General features: G+C 43.0%; 1 protein-coding gene and 1 long non-coding RNA gene across 15 annotated transcripts in view; one reads left to right on the top strand and one right to left on the bottom strand.

The window, feature by feature from the left end:
* LOC126188844 (uncharacterized) overlaps positions 1–26,474 on the bottom strand; it is a 2,133,693-nt gene that overhangs the window by 591,038 nt on the left and 1,516,181 nt on the right. The gene's annotated exons all lie outside the window — the stretch shown is intronic.
* LOC126188851 (uncharacterized) overlaps positions 17,242–26,474 on the top strand; it is a 68,780-nt gene continuing 59,547 nt past the window's right edge. The window contains exons 1-2 of the long non-coding RNA XR_007537866.1: positions 17,242–17,339; positions 18,946–19,044. This is a non-coding gene — a long non-coding RNA (uncharacterized LOC126188851). The remainder of the gene's footprint in view (positions 17,340–18,945; positions 19,045–26,474) is intronic.

Here is a 26,474-nt window from a genome sequence, read left to right as displayed (position 1 = left end):
ATCTGGACAATGGGCTGTGTCGCTTAGCCCAATCGCATGCAGGCGCTCGTTTGTGCTGATAATGTTGTTAACCGTTTTATACCATGTCGACCTGACCAAAGACGGAAGTACACCGCTGCTGATGTTCGCCCACAGGACATCCCAATTGACTCCAGTGTGCTTTTGTTCGATTTTGTTCTTGCCCTCATATTGTTTCCTGTGCTCCAGAATGTCCTTGGCAGTTAAAGGTCGATGTTGGAGAAGGACCTCGCTCAAGTAGCTCTTTTCCAGATAATATGTGCGGATGTGGGAGAGCTGGTAGTCGATCGTCTGCACATTGATGGGCGGTTCTACGCTTTTCGGCGCGACTGCCTCAAACAACTTTGCCGTAAGGGTGTCAGAGTAGTTTTGGATTAAGGATGTCATCCGTTTAATGTACAAAGCCATTGCTTTGGCGTTCAGATCGGTCAGACCCAGACCGCCATGCAGAGGGTCGAGGGTCACAGTCTTCACGTCAACTCGAAATATTTCCCCCCGCCACAGAAAATTGGTCAACTGGCTCATTATCTGTTTGGCTATGACTGTGGGGATTGGAAAGACCTGTGCCACATAATATGCGCGCGACAGGATACATGTATTTATAAATTTAACCCTCTGAATTTGGTCCATACTGCGATAAACGTTATCTATTAAAGCACCCTTGACTTTGAACAAGACATCCCGCCAATTTGCCGTTATCATCCTTTGTGGAGGGACCGTCAGTATCGTCCCAAGAGATTTGTGTTCCGTAACATGGGTAGCCCATTCTAGGCCGACATCGTCAAGTCCCCTTATACGTAGAAATTTGCTTTTAGTTTCGTTCATTTTTGCGCCAGAAGCGGAACAATAGCGCCTGAGGTCTGCCTCCAGTACAATCACATCATCCCTGTTCCTCACGACGATGCCGACATCATCAGCATATGCCCCAACTGCAGTTTTCTTCCCGGCTATCGTTATGCCCGTCATGTGCTCATGTACTAGCCGCAGCAATGGTTCTAGGGAGATGACAAAGAGCAACATGGAAAGTGGGCTTCCTTGGGGGACACCCCTTGCGATGGTAATTGGTCTTGTGAGCTGGCAGTTAACGGAGATCGTGGCAGCCAGACCAGTGATCATATTGCGCACGACAGCGATGGAGTCATGCCCGAAGCCCATCCTCCGCATTGTTTCGAAGAGGTATTTATGGCTGACATTATCAAATGCTTTATAAAAATCAAGAAAAAGGAGGCCGCAATTAATGGTGCTGGCAGACGACAGAGCGACGATATCTCTATATTGTGCTGTAGTCTGAAATATTGATCGCCTATAAGCACAAGTTTGCTGTTGCCCAATTATGTTTGCGGTCAACGGCATCATTCGATTGTTTAAAGCTCTCGCAATAATCTTATAATCTGAGTTAAGAAGAGAAATCGGCCGGAAGTTGTTAATCTTTTTACATCCCTTATTTTTAGGAATCAACACGATTTTACATTCCTTAAGTTCTGATGGTACAAACTTTCCCCGCAGTACGTCGTTAACGGCTTGTGTCAACTTATCACCTATGATACTCCAATATCGTTGATAGAATTCGACCGGAAGGCCATCAGGGCCCGGCGATTTACTTTTAGGGGAGCCGCGAATTATTTCAAGGACTTCATCTGGACTAAAAGCTGAAAATAAGCTGGCGTTGTCGTCGGCAGTAATTGTGGAGGTTGTAAACGCAAATAACTCATCCAAATCGTCCTCTTGCGTTGCTTCTGCCTCATACAGGGCACTGTAATACCTGTGGATTTCTCTGATGATCTCGTTTTGCACAGTGAGGACAGTACCGTTTTCTAATTTAAGTTCGTCCATGAATATCCGTCGTCGGTTCTTGCGATGTTTAATCAGATGATATAACGCAGCCGTTTCGTCCTCGCTAACGGATCTGGCTTTTGACTTAAGTTTAAGACCCTCCAGTTGTTTTCTCTTTAAGCTTAATAATGTCGCTTTAATTTTCTTGATGTCGGACAGGCGCCTGTCTGAGCCATCTGCCTGATCATACAAATCCCTTAAGACCATGTAGTAAAATTCCATTGTACGGTGAACTGCCCGAGATCTCTCTATACTATAAGATATAATTACTTTCCGTAATTTGGGCTTCGCCTTGCGGGTCCACCACTCTAAAACACTCGGAAAGTTGTGTACAGAGCGCAAGCAAAATTCCCAAGCTGTCTTTAGTTCGACCTCGAGCTCGTCTTCTGTTAAAAGGCCGACATTCATGCTCCACTGATTCCTAAACCAGTGAGTTGGTTGCCGGTCTAAGTTTATGCAGGCGCTCACACTACAGTGATCAGAGAAGCTGACTGGAGTGATTTCCACTTGTAACAAATTCCGCACTATGTGACTTGACATATAGATTCTATCAATCCTGCTACTGGAATTATGTGAAATATGCGTGTATTTCACAAGCGTGGGATACTTAACTTCCCACGCGTCCCTCAGTTTCATTTGAGAAACAAGAAAGTTTCATTCAGGGGAATAATTAAAATTGGGGGATTGATCTTTATGGTGCAATACACAATTAAAATCGCCGGCAATGATCAAGTTTGGCGAGTCTCTCCGCAGTAAGTAAATGATATCCTCCTTAAAAAACTTCGATCTGTCAGCGCGCCGTGTACTTCCAGATGGTGCATACAGATTGATTACACTGACGCCCATGATATTCACGCCTATGCCCCGTCCAGAGTCTAACTTTTCGACATCGGTTATAGGTATTCCTTCCCTAACTAAAATCGCTGTGCCAGCACTGAATTCAGGAGCGAAATTGATTATTGCAACATAGCCGGGAATGTTAATTTGCCATGTTGCAACCTCTTGTAAAAGGGCAATATCTGTACCAGAGTCAAACAAAAATTGTTTTAATAAAGCAAGTTTTAACTCTGACGTAATCCTATTGATATTAAGGGAGGTGATAGTATAGGCCTGTAGCATATAAGTAATGAGATGTAAAAGTATAATAAAACGATGGCATCGAGCTCAAGAGTGCCGGCTGCGGAATTAACAAAGGTATAATGTGAGCAGCCATGAAAGGATTAGTGGATCAAGAAGCGAAATAAAAACGATAACAAGTGATACACTACGAATCATAAGCCGATTGTAGCAAAAACGACACAGTGAATGCTGTGAACCATAACCGGAGAAAAGGACAGAAAAAACACAAAGAAGCTTTGCAACCGTAGGCGACAGCATGGAACAAGCCTTGTACCAAACGAAATTACTACTGTGGAGGATGGGCTTCGCCGAGTTCTTTGCTGTTGTCATCACCGGATCGTTCCCTCACAATTTCATAACTAACATTTCGGGGTACTACATCCGCTTGCGAGGAAGTGGAATTTCCCTTGTTGCGAGGAGCGGAGAGATTTGGCTGTGGATTGAGCCTTCGTCGTGGGGCGTTTTGAGGTCCCGAAGTTTTTGTGGATTCTTTGAGACGCGGTCGTGTCGTTGTCGCAGCACTGCCGCCGGCAGCTGGCAGGTTGGTAAACACTTGCACCTGTTTACTTCCGCCCGAAACTTGTTGTCGGGTGTCAGCTGTAGCGCGTTGTTGACACAACACTTCCTCACTGTGTGCGCGTTGTAGCGGTTGTTGTCCTTCGGGCACGGCACTCAAAATTGGAGGTTCCTGTTCATGACCCGGCGTCTCAGAAGTCGGCATCCCCTCAAGTGCATCCGCACTGGCTTCAAAATCGACCCGCATAACATCATCTGGTACTAAATCCTCCGCGGTTGATGGTTTTGGTTTCCGGGCTGCAGGAGTCGCGGGAGATACTTCCTCATCTGACTGCTCATCACTACGTTCCAGCGGCCTTTTCTTTTGCTGAGATTCACTTTCAAGACAAACTGGCGCAGCAGTTTGCCGTCCTACGAGTGGTGGAAACGCATCAGCAGTTATGGGCGGGGTCTCGGAGGTAGTTGCCTGGGGAGCATCAACATCAGGGTCTGCAGAAGAACCAGAAGTATCTACTGCCATTACCTCGTTAAGTGTTAATCTACGCCGCGGCTGGAGATTATTTTTTAAGACAAAAACTCGGCGGGGGCAGTCCTGGCGAAGATGGCCTAGTTCATTGCAGATATGGCAGGTGGGGGCTTGACCAGAATATATAATGTGAGCCTTATAACCGTCAACCGTGATGTGAGAAGGAATGTTCATTTTTACTTCCATGTCCACAGATCTAATCCCATTGAAACATTGTAATTTGTAGCGAGACGACCACTTGTCGTTGACAATTTCTTTAACCTCACCAAACTTAGAAAGTGCATCTTTAATTTTAGCATTGTCAATCTCTATGGGCAAGTTAAGTACTCTAACCGTCTGAATCGATGTATCGGCACGTGTTACAGTAACCATACTAGTGGTGCCGTCGCGATGAACAAAAGGGACTTGTTTGCCGATTTTTTCAATAAGTCGATCAACTGCTACTGGACTGAGAAACTTGACAAACACGCAATAACGATCAGAATCTAGCTGGGTGGTGTGCACAGAATCAGAAGTGATGCCTATTACCTCGGTTAGCCAGTCGTGAATCTCGAGGGCGGTCGGTTGAACTCGGCGGGTATCCTTGTCAAAGCCAAAAACCAGGGTGTTTTTCCGGATGGTGGTAGACATGGCGCTGCAGCTGTATGGAATCCGGTCAAGTCCGAATCCCGTACAAGATCGGCAAGTTGCTGACGAAAAGGACGACAAAAAAAAAAAAAAAAAAAAAATACAATGCACGTGAATCACTCGGAACACAGAAACACACAACGGCAAACAGTAAACACTGGCAACGACACCGGCGACGCGGAGCAACCAGCTGGCACGTCCGACCGCGGCGACAGCGAAAGCCGGAATGAGCTACCGAAGCACGACTCACGACCGGTACTCACAGCTTTACTTCTGCCAGTACCTCGCCTCCTACCTTCCATACTTTACAGAAGCTCTCCTGCGAACCTTGCAGAACTAGCACTCCTGAAAGAAAGGATATTGCGGAGACATGGCTTAGCCACAGCCTGGGGGATGTTTCCAGAATGAGATTTTCACTCTGCAGCGGAGTGTGCGCTGATATGAAACTTCCTGGCAGATTAAAACTGTGTGCCCGACCGAGACTCGAACTCGGGACCTTTGCCTTTCGCGGGCAAGTGCTCTACCAACTGAGCTACCGAAGCACGACTCACGACCGGTACTCACAGCTTTACTTCTGCCAGTACCTCGCCTCCTACCTTCCATACTTTACAGAAGCTCTCCTGCGAACCTTGCAGAACTAGCACTCCTGAAAGAAAGGATATTGCGGAGACATGGCTTAGCCACAGCCTGGGGGATGTTTCCAGAATGAGATTTTCACTCTGCAGCGGAGTGTGCGCTGATATGAAACTTCCTGGCAGATTAAAACTGTGTGCCCGACCGAGACTCGAACTCGGGACCTTTGCCTTTCGCGGGCAAGTGCTCTACCAACTGAGCTACCGAAGCACGACTCACGACCGGTACTCACAGCTTTACTTCTGCCAGTACCTCGCCTCCTACCTTCCATACTTTACAGAAGCTCTCCTGCGAACCTTGCAGAACTAGCACTCCTGAAAGAAAGGATATTGCGGAGACATGGCTTAGCCACAGCCTGGGGGATGTTTCCAGAATGAGATTTTCACTCTGCAGCGGAGTGTGCGCTGATATGAAACTTCCTGGCAGATTAAAACTGTGTGCCCGACCGAGACTCGAACTCGGGACCTTTGCCTTTCGCGGGCAAGTGCTCTACCAACTGAGCTACCGAAGCACGACTCACGACCGGTACTCACAGCTTTACTTCTGCCAGTACCTCGCCTCCTACCTTCCATACTTTACAGAAGCTCTCCTGCGAACCTTGCAGAACTAGCACTCCTGAAAGAAAGGATATTGCGGAGACATGGCTTAGCCACAGCCAGGGGGATGTTTCCAGAATGAGATTTTCACTCTGCAGCGGAGTGTGCGCTGATATGAAACTTCCTGGCAGATTAAAACTGTGTGCCCGACCGAGACTCGAACTCGGGACCTTTGCCTTTCGCGGGCAAGTGCTCTACCAACTGAGCTACCGAAGCACGACTCACGACCGGTACTCACAGCTTTACTTCTGCCAGTACCTCGCCTCCTACCTTCCATACTTTACAGAAGCTCTCCTGCGAACCTTGCAGAACTAGCACTCCTGAAAGAAAGGATATTGCGGAGACATGGCTTAGCCACAGCCAGGGGGATGTTTCCAGAATGAGATTTTCACTCTGCAGCGGAGTGTGCGCTGATATGAAACTTCCTGGCAGATTAAAACTGTGTGCCCGACCGAGACTCGAACTCGGGACCTTTGCCTTTCGCGGGCAAGTGCTCTACCAACTGAGCTACCGAAGCACGACTCACGACCGGTACTCACAGCTTTACTTCTGCCAGTACCTCGCCTCCTACCTTCCATACTTTACAGAAGCTCTCCTGCGAACCTTGCAGAACTAGCACTCCTGAAAGAAAGGATATTGCGGAGACATGGCTTAGCCACAGCCTGGGGGATGTTTCCAGAATGAGATTTTCACTCTGCAGCGGAGTGTGCGCTGATATGAAACTTCCTGGCAGATTAAAACTGTGTGCCCGACCGAGACTCGAACTCGGGACCTTTGCCTTTCGCGGGCAAGTGCTCTACCAACTGAGCTACCGAAGCACGACTCACGACCGGTACTCACAGCTTTACTTCTGCCAGTACCTCGCCTCCTACCTTCCATACTTTACAGAAGCTCTCCTGCGAACCTTGCAGAACTAGCACTCCTGAAAGAAAGGATATTGCGGAGACATGGCTTAGCCACAGCCTGGGGGATGTTTCCAGAATGAGATTTTCACTCTGCAGCGGAGTGTGCGCTGATATGAAACTTCCTGGCAGATTAAAACTGTGTGCCCGACCGAGACTCGAACTCGGGACCTTTGCCTTTCGCGGGCAAGTGCTCTACCAACTGAGCTACCGAAGCACGACTCACGACCGGTACTCACAGCTTTACTTCTGCCAGTACCTCGCCTCCTACCTTCCATACTTTACAGAAGCTCTCCTGCGAACCTTGCAGAACTAGCACTCCTGAAAGAAAGGATATTGCGGAGACATGGCTTAGCCACAGCCAGGGGGATGTTTCCAGAATGAGATTTTCACTCTGCAGCGGAGTGTGCGCTGATATGAAACTTCCTGGCAGATTAAAACTGTGTGCCCGACCGAGACTCGAACTCGGGACCTTTGCCTTTCGCGGGCAAGTGCTCTACCAACTGAGCTACCGAAGCACGACTCACGACCGGTACTCACAGCTTTACTTCTGCCAGGAAGTTTCATATCAGCGCACACTCCGCTGCAGAGTGAAAATCTCATTCTGGAAACATCCCCCTGGCTGTGGCTAAGCCATGTCTCCGCAATATCCTTTCTTTCAGGAGTGCTAGTTCTGCAAGGTTCGCAGGAGAGCTTCTGTAAAGTATGGAAGGTAGGAGGCGAGGTACTGGCAGAAGTAAAGCTGTGAGTACCGGTCGTGAGTCGTGCTTCGGTAGCTCAGTTGGTAGAGCACTTGCCCGCGAAAGGCAAAGGTCCCGAGTTCGAGTCTCGGTCGGGCACACAGTTTTAATCTGCCAGGAAGTTTCATATCAGCGCACACTCCGCTGCAGAGTGAAAATCTCATTCTGGAAACATCCCCCAGGCTGTGGCTAAGCCATGTCTCCGCAATATCCTTTCTTTCAGGAGTGCTAGTTCTGCAAGGTTCGCAGGAGAGCTTCTGTAAAGTATGGAAGGTAGGAGGCGAGGTACTGGCAGAAGTAAAGCTGTGAGTACCGGTCGTGAGTCGTGCTTCGGTAGCTCAGTTAGTAGAGCACTTGCCCGCGAAAGGCAAAGGTCCCGAGTTCGAGTCTCGGTCGGGCACACAGTTTTAATCTGCCAGGAAGTTTCATTGATGATACTGTTCCCCCCACAAAGGTAGCTTCATTTGTCAGTAAGAGAAATGATAGACATTCAAGCACGGTCGTGGTCTGTGCGACGTACCAGCGACAAAACCATCGCCGTAAAGACAAGTTCGTAGTTAATCAACCATGCACGTGTTGTAAGTGGCACAGATTGTTGCATATTCTAAGTGTCCTGCCAATGAAACGCAACCTTTGGCTCGCCTTCCCCACAATATTATCCTCTCAGCTGTCGTTTTCTGCAGTTTGCCCGCATTTATCTACATCTACATGATAACTCTGCAATTCACATTTAAGTGCTTGGCTGAGGGTTCATCGAACCACAATCATACTATCTCTCTACCATTCCACTCCCGAACAGCGCGCGGGAAAAACGAACACCTAAACCTTTCTGTTCGAGCTCTGATTTATTTTATTTTGATGATCATTCCTACCTATGTAGGTTGGGCTCAACAAAATATTTTCACATTCGGAACGGAAAGCTGGTGACTGAAATTTCGTAAATACACTCCTGGAAATTGAAATAAGAACACCGTGAATTCATTGTCCCAGGAAGGGGAAACTTTATTGACACATTCCTGGGGTCAGATACATCACATGATCACACTGACAGAACCACAGGCACATAGACACAGGCAACAGAGCATGACCAATGTCGGCACTAGTACAGTGTATATCCACCGTTCGCAGCAATGCAGGCTGCTATTCTCCCATGGAGACGATCGTAGAGATGCTGGATGTAGTCCTGTGGAACGGCTTGCCATGCCATTTCCACCTGGCGCCTCAGTTGGACAAGCGTTCGTGCTGGACGTGCAGACCGCGTGAGACGACGCTTCATCCAGTCCCAAACATGCTCAATGGGGGACAGATCCGGAGATCTTGCTGGCCAGGGTAGTTGACTTACACCTTCTAGAGCACGTTGGGTGGCACGGGATACATGCGGACGTGCATTGTCCTGTTGGAACAGCAAGTTCCCTTGCCGGTCTAGGAATGGTAGAACGATGGGTTCGATGACGGTTTGGATGTACCGTGCACTATTCAGTGTCCCCTCGACGATCACCAGTGGTGTACGGCCAGTGTAGGAGATCGCTCCCCACACCATGATGCCGGGTGTTGGCCCTGTGTGTCTCGGTCGTATGCAGTCCTGATTGTGGCGCTCACCTACACGGCGCCAAACACGCATACGACCATCATTGGCACCAAGGCAGAAGCGACTCTCATCGCTGAAGACGACACGTCTCCATTCGTCCCTCCATTCACTCCTGTCGCGACACCACTGGAGGCGGTCTGCACGATGTTGGGGCGTGAGCGGAAGACGGCCTAACGGTGTGCGGGACCGTAGCCCAGCTTCATGGAGACGGTTGCGAATGGTCCTCGCCGATACCCCAGGAGCAACAGTGTCCCTAATTTGCTGGGAAGTGGCGGTGCGGTCCCCTACGGCACTGCGTAGGATCCTACGGTCTTGGCGTGCATCCGTGCGTCGCTGCGGTCCGGTCCCAGGTCGACGGGCACGTGCACCTTCCGCCAACCACTGGCGACAACGTCGATGTACTGTGGAGACTTCACGCCCCAATTCGGCGGTACGTCCACCCGGCCTCCCGCATGCCCACTATACGCCCTCGCTCAAAGTCCGTCAACTGCACATACGGTTCACGTCCACGCTGTCGCGGCATGCTACCAGTGTTAAAGACTGCGATGGAGCTCCGTATGCCACGGCAAACTGGCTGACACTGACGGCGGCGATGCACAAATGCTGCGCAGCTAGCGCCATTCGACGGCTAACACCGCGGTTCCTGGTGTGTCCGCTGTGCCGTGCGTGTGATCATTGCTTGTACAGCCCTCTCGCAGTGTCCGGAGCAAGTATGGTGGGTCTGACACACCGGTGTCAATGTGTTACTTTTTCCATTTCCAGGAGTGTAGATCTCGCCGCGACGAAAAACGTCTTTGCTTTAATGACTTCCATTCCAACTCGCGTATCATATCTGCCACACTCTCTCCCCTATTACGTGATAATATAAAACGAGCTGCCCTTTTTTGCACCCTTTCGATGTCCTCCGTCAATCCCATCTGGTAAGGATCCCACGCCGCGCAGCAATATTCTAACAGAGGACGAACGAGTGTAGTGTAAGCTGTCTCTTTAGTGGACTTGCTGCATATTCTAAGTGTCCTGCCAATGAAACGCAACCTTTGGCTCGCCTTCCCCACAATATTATCTATGTGGTCTTTCCAACTGAAATTGTTCGTAATTTTAACACCCAGGTACTTAGTTGAATTGACAGTCTTGAGAATTGTACTATTTATCGAGTAATGGAATTCCAACGGATTTCTTTAGGAACTCAGGTGGATCACCTCATACTTTTCGTTATTTAGCGTCAACTGCCACCTGCCACACCATACAGCAATCTTTTCTAAATCGCTTTGCAACTGATACTGGTCTTCGGATGACCTTACTAGGCGGTAAATTACAGCATCATCTGCGAACAACCTAAGAGAACTGCTCAGATTGTCACCCACGTCATTTATGTAGATTCGAAACAGCAGAGGTCCCAGGACGATTCCCTGGGGAACACCTGATACCACTTCAGTTTTACTCGATGATTTGCCGTCTATTACTACCAACTGCGACCTTCCTGACAGGAAATCACGAATCCAGTCGCACAACTGAGACGATACCCCATAGGCCTGCAGCTTGATCAGAAGTCGCTTGTGAGGAACGGTGTCAAAAGCTTTCCGGAAATCTAGAAATACCGAATCAACTTGAGATCCCCTGTCGATAGCGGCCATCCTGTATATGAGGGACATTCAATAAGTAATGCAACAATTTTTTTCTGAAAGCAGGTTCGTTTCATTCATGATTCCAATATACCATATTATTTCCCACTCTTTTGGCTCCAACCCTTTTTTTCAACATTGTCTCCATTCAATTTGCTGGCCTTGAGCCACTTTACTGAGAGGGCTTGTATTCCCACATGCTGTCACGCTACTGGTTGATGCTGGACATACCGTCTTGTTGCATCAATAATCTCCAAATCATTCATGTACTGCTTCCCATGGACAGCATTTTTCATTGGGCCGAACAGACTGAAGTCGAAAGATGCGAGAGTCGAGCAGTAGGATGGATGGGGAGAAAGAGTTCAATGAAGTTTTGTGACCTGCTCTCGGAGGTCAAAATCTTCTATCTGAAATAACGTTAGGGATGCACTCGACGATAAACGAAGAAATATCCTCTAACATTGTAACTACTGTGTTCATCGCACTCTTTTTCTGTTTGTAACATAGCTTAAACCTGCGATACGTCAACTAACAGAAAAATGAAGTGGTTTGGACAAGCCGAGTAGTACCGGTATATTAGTTTGGCTTCAGGGACACGCGACGCAATATTAAACCTTTTACTTAGCTTAAAACATATTTTGAAGAAAGACATACGTACGTTAATAGCACATGTAGAGTGAGAAAAAGTCTTTGGCAGCTCTATGAAATTACAATGTTACCAGCTAAAGATATAGAGCGCAGAAGGTTATCCTCAACTTGGACAGGAAAGTTAACTGCGGTTATCAGGGTTGAAGGACACGTATAAAAAGTAGTAGTTACATAGAGAGTGAGACGCACGTTTAATTATCGCCAATGTTATTCAATCTCTAAATAAGGAAGCAGCCCAGAAACTAATGGGAAATGTTGATGTAGAAACAAAGTTGACATTTGCTATTGCTGTTGACGTAATTCTGATAGACACGGCATTTATATAACAGCCAAAGGAAAAAATCCTAAAACTGTAAAACTGTAATGATATAACATGAAACAAGAGATACGTTGACATTTCTTATCCAACACTTTGTCTATTCGTCCCTCCGTTAAGATCCCTTTTTTCTTAGGAACGGGTACAAGTATCGAGTTGAAATTTATGTCACGTACTAATGCCTATGACCCCTTGAAGATGTAAAAAATTGAAGCTTCTAGATTAATGTAGTCAAAAGACACAGCTGTTTATGTCACATATGCTCGCAAACTCACTCATCAAAATCTATAGGGTATTTCCCGTTGGAATAGAATTATGAAATTCTCAAGAAACAAGGTTTCACAGTACAAATAAAGGAAAAAACCGGAAAACTGTAAATTTTCAATTATATCACAAACAAAATTTTTTATCATTTGTTATCCGTTGATAAATTGATAAGTTGAAATTTGTGTCACATACTGAACAGATGTTAGCTTCTAAGTCACTGCAATCAAAAGGTCGCGTATTTCGATACTCGCAAACTGACTCATCAGAACCTATAGGGCATTTCCAGTTGAACTAGAATCACGAAATTTGGCAAAAAACAAAGTTTCGCAGTACAAGTATAGGAAAGAATCCGAAAATTGATGAAGTGTAATTACATTCGACGAAAAGAGTATTTCTTTTGTCTTTTGTTATCGACATCAAACTTCAAATTAAAACCATCAGTATTTCTACATTCAACCTGTCTGGGTCGCAATAGTAAAAGTCAAGCATCAGCTAAGGAATGACTTTATTGCTTATTTGACGGGTTTCGCAATTTATCCATCATAAGATAAAGTCGACGTTTGACTTTTACCTTTCCGACCCAGTCAGCCTGAATGGAGAACTACTGGTTATTATAATAATGGTTGCCTGCCTCCTGCGTGACATAATGTCACATTTATATAATTGAAATTAAAACATTCTTGAAAATCTTGAAACCCCTTGGAGCGATATCTTGCCAGTATCAGTGTCGATCATAAGCAAAAAGATTCTCGATTTCCAGTATGGATGAACTGTCTGTATACACATACACGAAACTAAGTTTGTACGAAACCCTCAGTGAGCAAGTCATCCTCGCACCCGGCCAGTTCTTGTAGTTCAATTACGCCAGTCGATGCTGAGCGAATCAGGATAGGAAATGAGGCACTAAAAGTAGTGGATGGGCTTATTATTTAAGAAGCAGAGTGAATATCAAATTCAAACCGCCAATAGCAAGAAAAGTTTACCTGGAAGAAAGAGATTTGATGACAGCAAATACATGTTTGCATAGTAAGAAGTCCTTTCTAAATTTGTCTTGACAGCCTTAAACAAAAATAAAACAGGGACAGTAAGCAATAACTGCAAGAAGAGAATACAAACTTTTGAAATGAGGTTTTAGAGAAGAATGCTGAAGATTAGATGGGCAGATCGAGCAACTAGTGAAGAGATAGTGGACCGAAACAGGGAGGGAGGAGTTTCAGGGCACAACTCAACTAAACGAGAAACAGTTTGTAAGCACATGTTATGAGGCGTCAGTGATTAGTTTATTCGGTGATGAATGAAGCTGTTGGAGGATACGATTTGTCGAGTTGATTACAGAAAGCAGGTTCAAGTGGTCGTCTGTTCCAGCAGGTATGAAGAAATGAAGAGACTAGCACAGAATTGATTAATGTGGAGAGTTGCATCAGATCAGTCTTCAGATTAAAGACTATAATAAAAAACGAATTGACGGAAATTTTTGCAGCAGCTCCTTTACCTGGAGACGGCAACCTCTCTTATATCATGTCGTTTAGTTCTTTTCAGCGGGTAATAATCTCGTATTTGCCGCCATATCTGAAACGCTTACGAACGTAAAGGAAGGAACATCCAAAAAAGTGTTTTATTGCTCCTAGTTCTTTTTTGTTCCCCATAATATTGCTACCAGCTGTGATATTGTGAATTGTGTTTTATTCATTTCATGACGTACATTTGCAATCCATTTGGTTTTGCGTACAGGAGGCATGTAAGAATTGCACTTGCCCATGAAAGGCAAAGTCCCGAGTTCGAGTCTAGGTCCAGCACACAGGTTTGATCTGACAGGAAGTTTCAGTTACAATTATTTTTACATTAATAAATAATAGCACTACACTAAATAATAACACTATAAGGATATTTCTTGGAATATGTAACACATTGTATCTAGCTCAAATTCCCAGTTTGTCCTGCATAAATTCATCCACTGAGTAACACTTCAGTGTCAGTACCTCATATAGCTTTCTTTTAAGTGGACCTAAGTGCATCAACTTCAACTTCTTCCCTTTTAATTTACTACAAAATTTCATTCCCATGTATTGAGGTCCCAGGGCATACAGTCTGAGGCGGTGAGTGGGGAGCATAAAATTTTCTTTGGTTCGAGTATCATGTGGATGAACAAAATGGTTTCCCTCAAATAATTCATGCCTGGTGCACAAACATATAATACTCTCATATATGTATAAGGATGACAGAGTTAATATTTTAAGTTTTCTAATTAATGGTCGAGATTGTTCTTTATGATTTGCATTCACATATTTCGAACGATTTTTGTCTGCATTTTTAGTATCCGCACTATGTTTGTGGAGTTACCCGAAAAAACAATACCATACCTAATAATGGATTCAAAGTAGCTTGTATATCGTACTTTTCATGTGTCCATATCAGTTGCAGTAGATAATTTTTGCATTTCAGACGCAAAGCTGCTCAGTTTGTATGATAGGTATTCAATGTGTGCCTGCCAGCTCAAATTTTTATCTACATTTAAACCTAAGAATATGACTGAGTCAGCTTCTTCTTTTTCTTTGTTGTTGTGTGCAATCTTAATCTGCTCACATTTTGACTGCATCATGTGAGTCTTAGATATGTTTAGATTCAACCCATTTAGCTGAAACCAAGTTTCTAAGGTACGGAGGGTACTGATCATAGATTTGGGAATTTTTTACGAATCCTAATCTTCAACTAAGACAGAAGTATCATCTGCAAGCAGAACTGATTTGGAGTTGGTATTTAATGGCCAGTCATTGACATAGAAGAGAAATAGGACTGGGCCTAATATGGAGCATTGTGGAACACCCTACAGTCAGAAAAATAATATGGGCCATTTGGTGAGATGCTAACTCTTTGCTTTCTGTTTGATTAGTAGGATTTAAGCCATTGTAGGGCACCGCCACTAATGCCATACTTTTCAAGCCTGTAAACAAGCAATGTATGGTTTACAGAAGCGAACGCCTTTATGAGGTTGCAGAAAATTCCTGCCACCTTATTTCTCCTGTCTAATGATGTACTATGAATGTAGTAATGAAACTATTCACTGCATCTGTGGTGATTTTCCCGTGCTGAAAATCAAACTGATGGTTTAGAATAACAGAATTTTTGCAATGAAGTTTTGGATTTATGCAACAGCAAGTTTTTCAGATATTTTAGATATGACTGGGAGAGTCGAGGTAGGTTGATAATTTCCCATAATTTCTATTGATCCCTTCTTGAAGAGTGGCCGGCCGGAGTGTCAGAGCGGTTCTAGGCGCTACAGTCTGGAACCACGCAACCGCTACGGTCGCAGGTTCGAATCCTGCCTCGGGCACGGATGTGTGTGATGTCCTTAGGTTAGTTAGGTTTAAGTAGCTCTAAGTTCTAGGCGACTGATGACCTCAGCAGTTAAGTCTCATAGTACTCAGAGCCATTTGAACCTTGAAAAGTGGTTTAACTACAGCTTATTATTGATTTATTATTTGAGCTAGTGGGTTTGCAATTTTATTGTGTAGGTACCACTTTAATAACTTTGGTTGGTATTCCACCCCAACCCACAGATTTTTTTTCTTAATGGTAGAATAGCATTTTCTACAGCCTCCACGTTTTCACTTAGGCCAAAGGAATTTACTTTCTTGTGATAATCTATTACATCTACACCAAACTTTGCTATATTTATAAAGAATTCATTAAAGTACTCTGGAATCAGAGTTGGACTTATAACAGTATTTCCTTCAATGTCAACGCTTTCATTTTTTCTTTTGGAGAACTTGATGGTAGTAATGCCGATGTAAAACGTGGCTCTTCCTTTGATAGTATATATTCTGCTAGTTACAGGACTGACATAGCTTATAGTAGGAGGGTGCATAGGGCAAGTCTTACAGTGAGGATGGCCATATGGGTAGAATCCATAGGTTGGGAGACGGGTGGAGAAGGAGCGTAGAACTTGGCAAGGGTATGCAGGGATTGGGAGGCAACTGTAAATAATTATATATATATATATATATATATATATATATATATATATATATATATATATACCTAAAAACAAAGATGATGTGACTTACCAAATGAAAGTGCTGGCAGGTCGACAGACACACAAACGAACACAAACATACACACAAAATTCAAGCTTTCGCAACAAACTGTTGCCTCATCAGGAAAGAGGGAAAGACGAAAGGATGTGGGTTTTAAGGGAGAGGGTAAGGAGCCATTCCAGTCCCGGGAGAAGAAAGACTTACCTTAGGGGGAAAAAAGGACGGGTATACACTCGCACACACACACATATCCATCCACACATATACAGACACAAGCAGACATATTTAATGTATGTAAATATGATTATTTATATTATTTTAATTTTTGTTGAACTGAATTGAAACGGATAGAAATATTTAAAAAATCAGTGAATGTATTTAAACCAGGATAAGGTGGCATCGGACATATACTTTGAGAATTTCGTCGCCGTAAGGAGGAGGTTCGTGGGCCATGTTATTTCTGAGCTACAATGAGATAAACACTGAAAATACAGTTTACATATAATGTTGAAATTTTAGGATCATGGATTAAACAAATAATGAAATCACAATAGCGTTAATCATAACTATAATTACTGAAGTGCACTATGCTACTTACATTGGGAATACAATATTAATCACGTCGGTATCTCGTCCGTGCACAGTGGAAATTTCCTTATATAATTACTAGTATGCGCGAGTATGTGCCCTGCAGTACGCAGTGACTTTTTATAAAATTAAAGAGTTTAAATTAGAGCGGCCAGTCTAACATGCGAGGCTCTCCCTCGACTCCATTCCAGAACAGATAACAGAAGAAGTAATTAACAAAAGACTAGAGATCCTTTCTGTGTCTCACCAGCGATCACATGCGACTTCGCACAAGGTAACTTGCATTGGCTTTCATGCTTTATTAAACAGCGTTCTCTGATTAAGAAAAAATAGATTTACATGCTAGGGCTAAAAATGTGCCTTTAAACCGCTCCCAAAGTTGCGAGGCAAAAGATCACATCTTTAGACAAGCAACTTTCCCAAGTGGGATCGCAAAAATAAAAAAAATTATAAATAATAAATACTCATACAATTCCTTAAACATAACAACATATACAGATACATTATGATTGCATTTATTTACATTTTGACAAATCAAGTTCTTAGCCGGTCCTTAAGTTGCCAGATTATGTCCCTTTGTTGACCATATTCTATTATTGTAGTTCGCGCGCATGCGCTTCGCTGTAGGTTGCTGCCGCGCCGCGATCGTTGCTAGATACTCAGTCTCGCGTAGTTGCCGGTTTCAGTCTCTGTTGCCGCGCGTACATTCTCGGATGTATCTCGTCGTGATAACGTTCATATGACTGCATTCCAAAGTTCCTTGCAGGTAAGTACTTCATCACTTTGAAAAGAAAATATTTTCATTGTACTGGTATAGTTGATAATTTATTCATTTCTTGCATCCGTTAGGTTCTCGTGCCGTCAATTGACGTCAGCTGTGGCTAAGCCATGTCTCCGCAGTATCCTTTGTTTCAGGAGTGCTAGTTCTGTAAGGTTCGCAGGAGAGCTTCTGTAAAGTTTGGAAGGTAGGAGGCGAGATACTGGCAGAAGTAAAGCTGTGAGGACCGGGCGTGAGTCGTGCTTCGGTAGCTCAGATGGTGGAGCACTTGCGCGCGAAAGGCAAAGGTCCCGAGTTCGAGTCTCGGTCGGGCACACAGTTTTAATCTGCCAGGAAGTTTCATATCAGCGCACACTCCGCTGCAGAGTGAAAATCTCATTCTGGAAACATCCCCCAGGCTGTGGCTAAGCCATGTCTCCGCAGTATCCTTTCTTTCAGGAGTGCTAGTTCTGCAAGGTTCGCAGGAGAGCTTCTGTAAAGTTTGGAAGGTGGGAGGCGAGATACTGGCAGAAGTAAAGCTGCGAGGACCGGGTGTGAGTCGTGCTTCGGTAGCTCAGATGGTGGAGCATTTGCGCGCGAAAGGCAAAGGTCCCGAGTTCGAATCTCGGTCGGGCTCACAGTTTTAATCTGCCAGGGAGTTTCATATCAGCGCACACTCCGCTGCAGAGTGAAAATCTCATTCTGGAAACATCCCCCAGGCTGTGGCTAAGCCATGTCTCCGCAGTATCCTTTCTTTCAGGAGTGCTAGTTCTGCAAGGTTCGCAGGAGAGCTTCTGTAAAGTTTGGAAGGTAGGAGGCGAGATACTGGCAGAAGTAAAGCTGTGAGGACCGGGCGTGAGTCGTGCTTCGGTAGCTCAGATGGTGGAGCATTTGCGCGCGAAAGGCAAAGGTCCCGAGTTCGAGTCTCGGTCGGGCACACAGTTTTAATCGGCCAGGAAGTTTCATATCAGTGCACACTCCACACCAGAGTGAAAATCTCATTATGGAAAGAATTGCTTGCAAATCAAAAATTCAACAAATATATACAAGTTTTAATTCACCTGAAAATAGAGAATATAAGACAAAATATATCATAACTAGAGCACTGGACCCTGAGGCGCTTATTAAACACAAATGTTACCGCGTAACGAAAAGGAAATTTATTCAGTAAATCATAACCTAAGGTAACCATGCAATTAATTGGCCACTGTGTTTGCGTCACTCAATGTCGTGTGTTTTTGTCTCAAATTGCTGTGCTCAAGAATTTCTATTTGTTCCACAGGCGTGCATGTGAATTGGTGTCACAATCTACACATCGTACTGCAAACTTCTTTAATAGATGTGCCTTGCACAATCTTATATACTTAATAACAAATAATATCACTTACCTTCTATCTTAATGACCATAATATTCAGCATCAGCGTTCTGCAATCATGTCTTCTTTCTTCAGTCAGGTACATAAATATTACTTAATTAATATTAGTATCCTCTGCCTGTCATTATTCAGTGGATTCCCTTAAAACTACTATTTACATGTAGTTATTCTGTGTTGTACTTTTTAATGTCTTTTTGTGGATATAATTCTATAATCTTGTCATTCCTCGTGTTCTTTAGTAAGTATGCTCCTGGTTGCGGTATCCCATGGATTATGTATGGACCATCGTAGACAAGTCTTCACTTAGCATTCCTATGCATCAGAGCTGAGGATTTGTGGTGAGTACGCAAAAGTGCAAGTTCACCTTGCTTGTAGTTTAGTCTTTTCTTAATTTATTTACTGTAGTGTCCTTTTCTTATCTTACTTTCCCTTTCCAATGTAATGTAGACTTCTCTTAGCTTGTCTTCTAGTGGGATTTCTTTGTGTTTCAACTTCGGTATTGGATTACTCCATTCATTTCTTTCTGCTATATTAAACATGATTTCCATAGGTGTATAGGTAGTGTCATATATGTTTAGATTATTGTGCACCTCCTCAAATGAGTTCAATAGGCTTACCCATTTGGTTTGCTTATTTGGTATGTAAATCCTGATAAATCGATTGAGTTCCCTACATACTCTTTCTGCTGGGTTACCTTGTGGTGCAAATTTACTAATGAATATGGGTTGTATGTTGTTGTCGGATAAAAATTTCCTCCAACGAAATCCTGTATAGTATGTGGCATTGTCTGATAGGATTTTAACAGGTTTTCCTACATGTGGTACGTAATCGTTCTTAAATCTCCTGATAATGGCATTTGCTGTTGCAGATTTCAGTGCAAATAATTTTGCATGTTTGCTAAAAACATCATAAAATAAAAGTATATATTTTGCTCCTCCAGAGCTTGTAGGATGAAGTCCAGATATGTCAGTACTAATTATTTCCAATCGTTTGGTAGGCAGTATTGAATGTAGTTCCGTTCTGTGTGACTGGTTACTTGCTTTTGCTTTCTGACATATGGTACAAGTTCTGAGTGTGTTATGTACTTTTCTCCTCATGTTTGTGAAGTAACAGTATGAGCTTAATTTAGAAAAACATTTCTTAGATCCATAATGACCAAAGAGAAAATGTGTATGCCAAATAAGATATCCTTCATATTCCCAGGGAATACAAATGCACCAGTTTTTACTCAGAATGTGTCTTCTGTAAAATAATTCTCCTCTATCTAGTTTATATCTACTACACAGTGTGTGCTGAGGCTGATTTGTGATAACTTTCCTAATTTTTGACCAGTGAGGGTCTGCCATCTGTAGTGTTTCTATGTTTGTACACAAGTCTTTGTAATACTGAATATAATTGCTATTCTGCATTAGCAAAATTCTGTAATCATGGAGGTTCTCTGGTTCTGTTGTATCCTTACTTAATCCTTGTGGAAGTCGTGATAGTGTGTCTGCTATGACATTATCTGTACCTTTAATGTGAATTATTTCAAATGAGTATCCTTGAAGGGAAATCGCCCACCTGGCTAATCTGGGGTGCAATAATTTACATGATAGAAGAAATGTCAATGCATTATGATCTGTGTATGCCCTTGTGTGCTTGCCAAAAATATAATAGTTAAATTTCTTGAAACCCCAGACTATGGCTAATGTTTCTAGTTCTGTAGTTGTGTAAGATCTTTCACATTCGGTCAAAGTTCTGCTAGCAAATCCTATAATTCTAACTTCTTCCTTACCATCTTTATTTACAACTTGGAAAAGATATGCTCCTAAACCATAGTTGGAAGCTTCACAAGCTAAACAGAATTCTGAGCTGAAATCTGGGTGGCATAATATGTCTGCATGTGTAATTTTCTCAAAGCCTTCCTGACACTCCTTACTCCAATGCCAAGTCTGATTTTTCTTAAGTAGTTTGAGTAGATGTGGGTTATTTAGAAGTGGGTGAGGTAAAAATTTTCTTAAAAATGAGAAAAACCCAATTATAGTCTGGGAGACGAGTCTTTGGTATTGACAGCTCGGTAGCGTCTTTCCGTTGCCTAGCGACCGCAGCAGGCAGCCAATGACGGCCTGACTTTGAGCGGGTAGCAAGGGCCACGTTGCCGCTCTGAAACCCGGTCGCGCGCGCTTATGAAACTTACCAGTGTCTCGCGTGCAGGCGGTGCGGTCGTTCGTCGTTTGTCTGAAGTTGAATTCGCAGTTTATTTCGTTTTTCTTGTTTTTAGTGTTTCTTCGTTTATGTTTCGTTGTGAACAATGTCTAGTGCGGCGGGTAGTACCAGCCCAACACAAGAAGTGAAACGGAGGAAGAAAAGTGTGCAACACACCCAGGCCCGTGAATTCGTGTGCTCTGTGAGGGATTACTTTGAGAAAGAAAAGGACAAAGGTGGGCCCTTAATTCCTGTTGTTCAGATTGTGAAGAGAACTGCAGCAGCATTGAAAATAAGTAAGAACACTGTTGTAAAGATAGGGAAAGAACAGTATAGTGTAGATTGTGACGAAAGTGGCACAACAAAGCTGCACACACCAGGAAAGAAGCGACCGAGAAATAAGCAGGTGACAGCTTTGGACGATTTTCAGAAAGACGCTATTCGTCGTCATATATACAGCTATTATAAGAGAAGGGAACATCCCACTCTATCTAAATTACTGGTGTCGCTTCAGAAAGAAGATCTTTTTAAAGGGAGCAAATTTTCATTGCGTACAGTGTTGAAAGACATAGGCTTCAGCTATTCACTGTTTAACGGACGAAAAATATTAATGGAAAGGACAGATGTAGTTGCATGGCGGTGCAGATTTCTGCGCAGGATCATGGGTGTGGAATTCGAAAGTATAGTGTGGTTGGATGAAACTTGGGTCAATGCCAGCCATTCTTTACGTAGAGGCTGGAATGATGGAACGCCCGAGTGTACAATGGCAGTGCCTGTTGGCAAAGGAGGGTGTATTATTGTCTTACATGCAGGAACATCGAAAGGTTTTGTGCCAAACTGCTTGAAAATGTTTCGGTCAAAAAAGACGGGACATTACCATGAAGAAATGAACAGTGTAGTATTACAAGAATGGTTCGAGACATCGCTTATGACGAATCTGACAAGACCATCAGTGATTGTTATGGACAATGCGCCTTATCATTCCGTTGTTCACGATAAGGCACCAACCTTGGCAACAAAAAAAGACGATATCATTCAGTGGTTAAACGGCGAAAAGTAGATTTCAGAGAAGATTTAAGAAAGGCGGAACTGCTCGAAATTGTGGCACAAAAGGAACTCCAATTTCCAACATATGTAATTGACGAGATTGCTAAAAGGCACGGGCATGAAATCGTTCGGCTTCCTCCATACCACTGTCACTTCAATGCAATTGAAGGAGTGTGGGCGCAAATAAAAAATTACATTGCTGCAAACAATAAAAAAATTCACGATCTCTGAAGTGGAAACTCTCCTTCCAGCAGCTATCAATAAAGTGACAAGCGAGATGTGGGCTAAAATTGTAAACAGCACTGCAAGTGCCATCAGAGAGGCGGCCAAAACCGAAGGGGTGTGGAAGAATGCATCGAAAATTTAATTATACATCTAGGAGAGAGCAGTGATAGTTCGAGTAGTGCTGAGGAAGACAATGTCAAATCAGATTCTGACAGTGATGTGAGTGGTGTTTTTCCATTACAGTAACTACAACGTATTCAGGAATGTAAGGAGGGAGTTTGCTATCGATCTACAACCAGATCATCATATTGTGAGTACTTTATTCAGATTATAACTCTTAATACACTGACCAATTATTCTGTAGCTTGTAGTAGAACAAATTAATAATGCTAATACTTAACAATGGAAACCAAAACTGCTAATGTTCAACAACTTGCGAAAATAGTTTTCATTTCAGTTGTGAAGTTTAACAAATAACTTTATTATGTTTCAGCATCTTAGATACTTGTACTAAATAGCTCTTATCAGTTTTCGAGTTAATGTATTTCAAGCATCAACTTTAAATAAATTCACGCGTACCAATACGTGCTGGGAGATTCTTCAGTGCATCCAGCTTCATGGGATCTGGCCTTATGACTTGCGCATTTGTTGTATGTCCTAGAAATTTTATTTGTTCACAAGCAAACTTAGACTTAGATAGATTCACTGTAACACCACATTCCGTAAATCTGTTTAATAGCTTGTTAAGAATGTATGAATGTTCTTCCCATGTGTGGGTGGCTATCAAAAGATCATCCACGTAGTGTGTGACAGAAAGTTTTAAGTCTTCATTCAGTACCGTCTCTAAGGCTGAGATGAAAACACCAGAGCTGATATTCAAGCCAAAAGGCAGTACACAAAATTGATAACTCTTTCCATTAAATGAAAAAGCTGTGTATTTTCCACACTGAGGTTCCAGTCTTGTTTGCCAGAAGGAATTGACCAAATCTAAGGAACTAAAATATCTTGCATCTAGAAATTTCTGCAGTTACTCTTCGAGGTTCTCAGACTTAGTTCTAACAGGTAGTATAATCTGGTTTATTGCCCTAGCATCTAACACCAGTCTAATGCTACCATTAGCTTTCCTTACAACAAATACTGGGCTGCAATATGACGATGTGCTGGGCTCAATAATATTCAACTCCAGCATCTGTTTTAACTCTTTCCAAACTGCTGCTTTCTGTGAGTGTGGTACACTATATGATTTGTGGTAGAATACTGTATGAGGCTTCACTTTAATGTTATAAGAATATGTGTTAATTACTCCTGGTCTTTTTGAGAAAACACTGGCACATCTATGGAATATTTCTGCTAGTTCACTTCGTTCATCCTCAGATAAGGCTGATGATGTACCTTACTCTGTATAGTTGTATCTGTCTCAAAATGTCTTGCTTAGGTACTGGTGTGCATGTCTCTGTATCATCATGTTCATGTATTATCTGTAACTTGTATCCTGGACAGTGTTTATCATGGGTTGCTTCTCTAGTTTCTAAGTGCATGATGTACTGATTGCCAAAATCCTTAAAACTACATGTTTGTGCAGAAAAGTCAATTATAGCGTCCTTTTCACACAAGAAATCCAGTCCCAGTATAGCATCACATATTAAATTAGGTACAACTAAGAATGCCCAATTGATCGATCCATTCACTACTTGAACTAATAGGCTTGTTACCTACAGCAGTCAGTATGTTGCATCGTTGCACTGGAAACACATCCACTTGTCCATGTTCTTGCCTTAAATTGTAAAAATTCTCAGATAATACGCTTACAGCTGCAACAGTATCTAATGCGAGACTTGTAGTTATACCTCCTACTTTTCCTTTAGTGGAAGCAAGTACTACTATTTTGTGTGATGAACGGCAAATATTGTCATCATTTTCAGTGAATTCATCTGATAAATTCTGGCCATAATTATAACGTAAGAATAACACAGTTGTATGTTTGTAAATACTTCTTACTTTTTCTTGTTCAGTACTTACTGTGTCAGTCTTAAATATTTCTTGTAAATCAAAGTCGCCCCCATAGTATTCCTCAGCCACAACTTGGGGTCTAGTAATGGCTGTCATTAGTTTAAAAGTCTGTCTAGTGTTCCGTCAGTCTGTCTTGGTGTAGGTGGGTTATTGTCTACCTCTATTACATTCACATTCGGGTACTGTCTATTCCAGTCACCCGCATTCCTTCCTTGTTGCTGCGTAAAAGTTGAGTTAGGTGTATGTTGTGTTGTGTTCTGTATTGCATTGCTATTATTCCTTTGCGGCGGTGGCTGTGATTGAGTTAGATATTGCCATGCGCTGTTGTTTACATTCTGAGGCTGCGGATATGCTAGATATTGCATTCCGTAGTTTGGGTTATTACTGTACCAAACCTGCCCCTGTTGGTTTTGGTTACCGTTGTAATTAAAATTTTGCCAGTTTTGGCCATTTTCATAATTACGGTTTTGTTTATTGTTCTCCCTGCGCTTGTAGCCATTGTCGCTAGGCGAAAATGTGGGGTTAGTGTTCAAGATGGGTGGTTGCATATTAGGTACTCTGTTGCCAGCATAATTTGCATTCGCTGCAGGGCCAAATTGACAGGCGTCTAAAGCTAGCGAAATGAGGGATGCTCAACTAACGGACCTACCGATAGATGGCTCTACCAGCTGTTTACTGTCGTCTGTATTGCCCGCCATATTCGAATTTGGCAAGAAGTTTCTCTCGGTGTGTACGGTGTATAAGGAATTAAGGACTATCGAAATGGTGATTTCTTGTTCCGCTTTCAATTGTACGAAGCGATGGAGTAAGGAAAGTGACATATCATTTCACAGGTAATAGGACTACCGATACAATACGATAAAAATACAGACTTGTGAAATTGCTAATTCGATGTTTTTGAACAGGTTTCCTCTAAAGCACCCAGAGCTACTAAAGACGTGGATTACTTCCGTGAAGCGGAAAGATTTTAATCCTACGTCTTGCAGTTTTCTTTGCGGAAACCATTTCCGACAAGATGATTACGTAGTGAGCCCTGGAACGTGGAAGAAACGTCTCAAACCCGAAGCAGTGCCATCAGTTTTTGACTTTCCGACACATTTGATGCCACCAAATAAACAGCCACGACGACATGTTGTTAGGACTTTGAGTGACAACGATGATTCTCCATTTGAGGTAGCTAATTAATTTCCTTGCTATGTGTGTGATTTTTACTTTTGTGAATTTATTTCGTACGGACACAAATGGGCTACATAGGTCTAAGCAATGTTGTAATACAGGTCCATATTTTTGTTTTTAGCGTTCTGTGATGGAATCCGTGCTCGATTTGCCCACTGCAGACGCTACTGATTGCGTGGAGAATGTTGTCAATGAGAATTCTTCCGTGGAAAGAATGTCCCATTTTTCCAATACAGAAGCTGCGAATTGTGTAGAAAACGTTAGTATAAGGATATTTTCACACCCCAAAGTTTTCTTATAATATTTTTTCATCAAGCCTTGAGTTGTTTCAATCATACATAATGAAATTATTTATTTCAGAGTCCAGTTGGTTCTTCAGTAATTGATTGTGGTATACAGTCGAAAGTAGAAATGGAAGACAAGGCGACTGAAACTTGCACTTTTTTTCTCAGACACTGTGCACGAATTAAAACGTTAACTGAAGTGTGTCCGTGAAAAACTTCGAAGAAGAGAGAAGAAAGTGTTTTCCATGGATGACATCATAAGTTCATTGAAGGAGAAGGGGCGTCTTCCTGAGAAGTTACATAACTTCCTCAATCATCAGAAAGGAACACAAGTGAAATTAGTGTGCAAGTTAGTGAACAACTCTCTCTCCTCAAAGAGTAATACACAACAAATATGTAAATGTTTGCGATGACTGCCTACTTTTATTCACCAGCAGCATATGAATACCTGCAAAAATTAATGCCTCTGCCCCATAAATCATTGGTTTCCAAATGGGTGGCAAGTGTAGACTGTGAACCTGGCTTCTTAAAAGATGTTTTTAAGTACATTGATTTGAACCCAGTTGTAAGGGAACAGTTCAGCGATTCACGTCTAATTGTAGACAGTATGGCAATTAGAAAGCAAGTAGTTTGGGACCAAGGATCTAAGCAATACACAGGTTTTTTTGACTTTGGTGGTGAAGTGTCTCAGTCAAAAGAAATAAGAGGCATCTGAGGCTCTGGTTTTCATGCTTGTCTCTCTTAATGGCAAATTTAAATGCCCGATTGCATATTTCTTTATCAACGGTGTACAGGCAAATAATCTGGTGTACAGGCAAATAATCAGGTCACAGTGATAAAAT

Source organism: Schistocerca cancellata, chromosome 5 (assembly GCF_023864275.1).
Source record: "Schistocerca cancellata isolate TAMUIC-IGC-003103 chromosome 5, iqSchCanc2.1, whole genome shotgun sequence".
Taxonomy (NCBI): Eukaryota; Metazoa; Arthropoda; class Insecta; order Orthoptera; family Acrididae; genus Schistocerca; species Schistocerca cancellata.
This window is presented reverse-complemented; position numbering and strand designations above follow the sequence as displayed.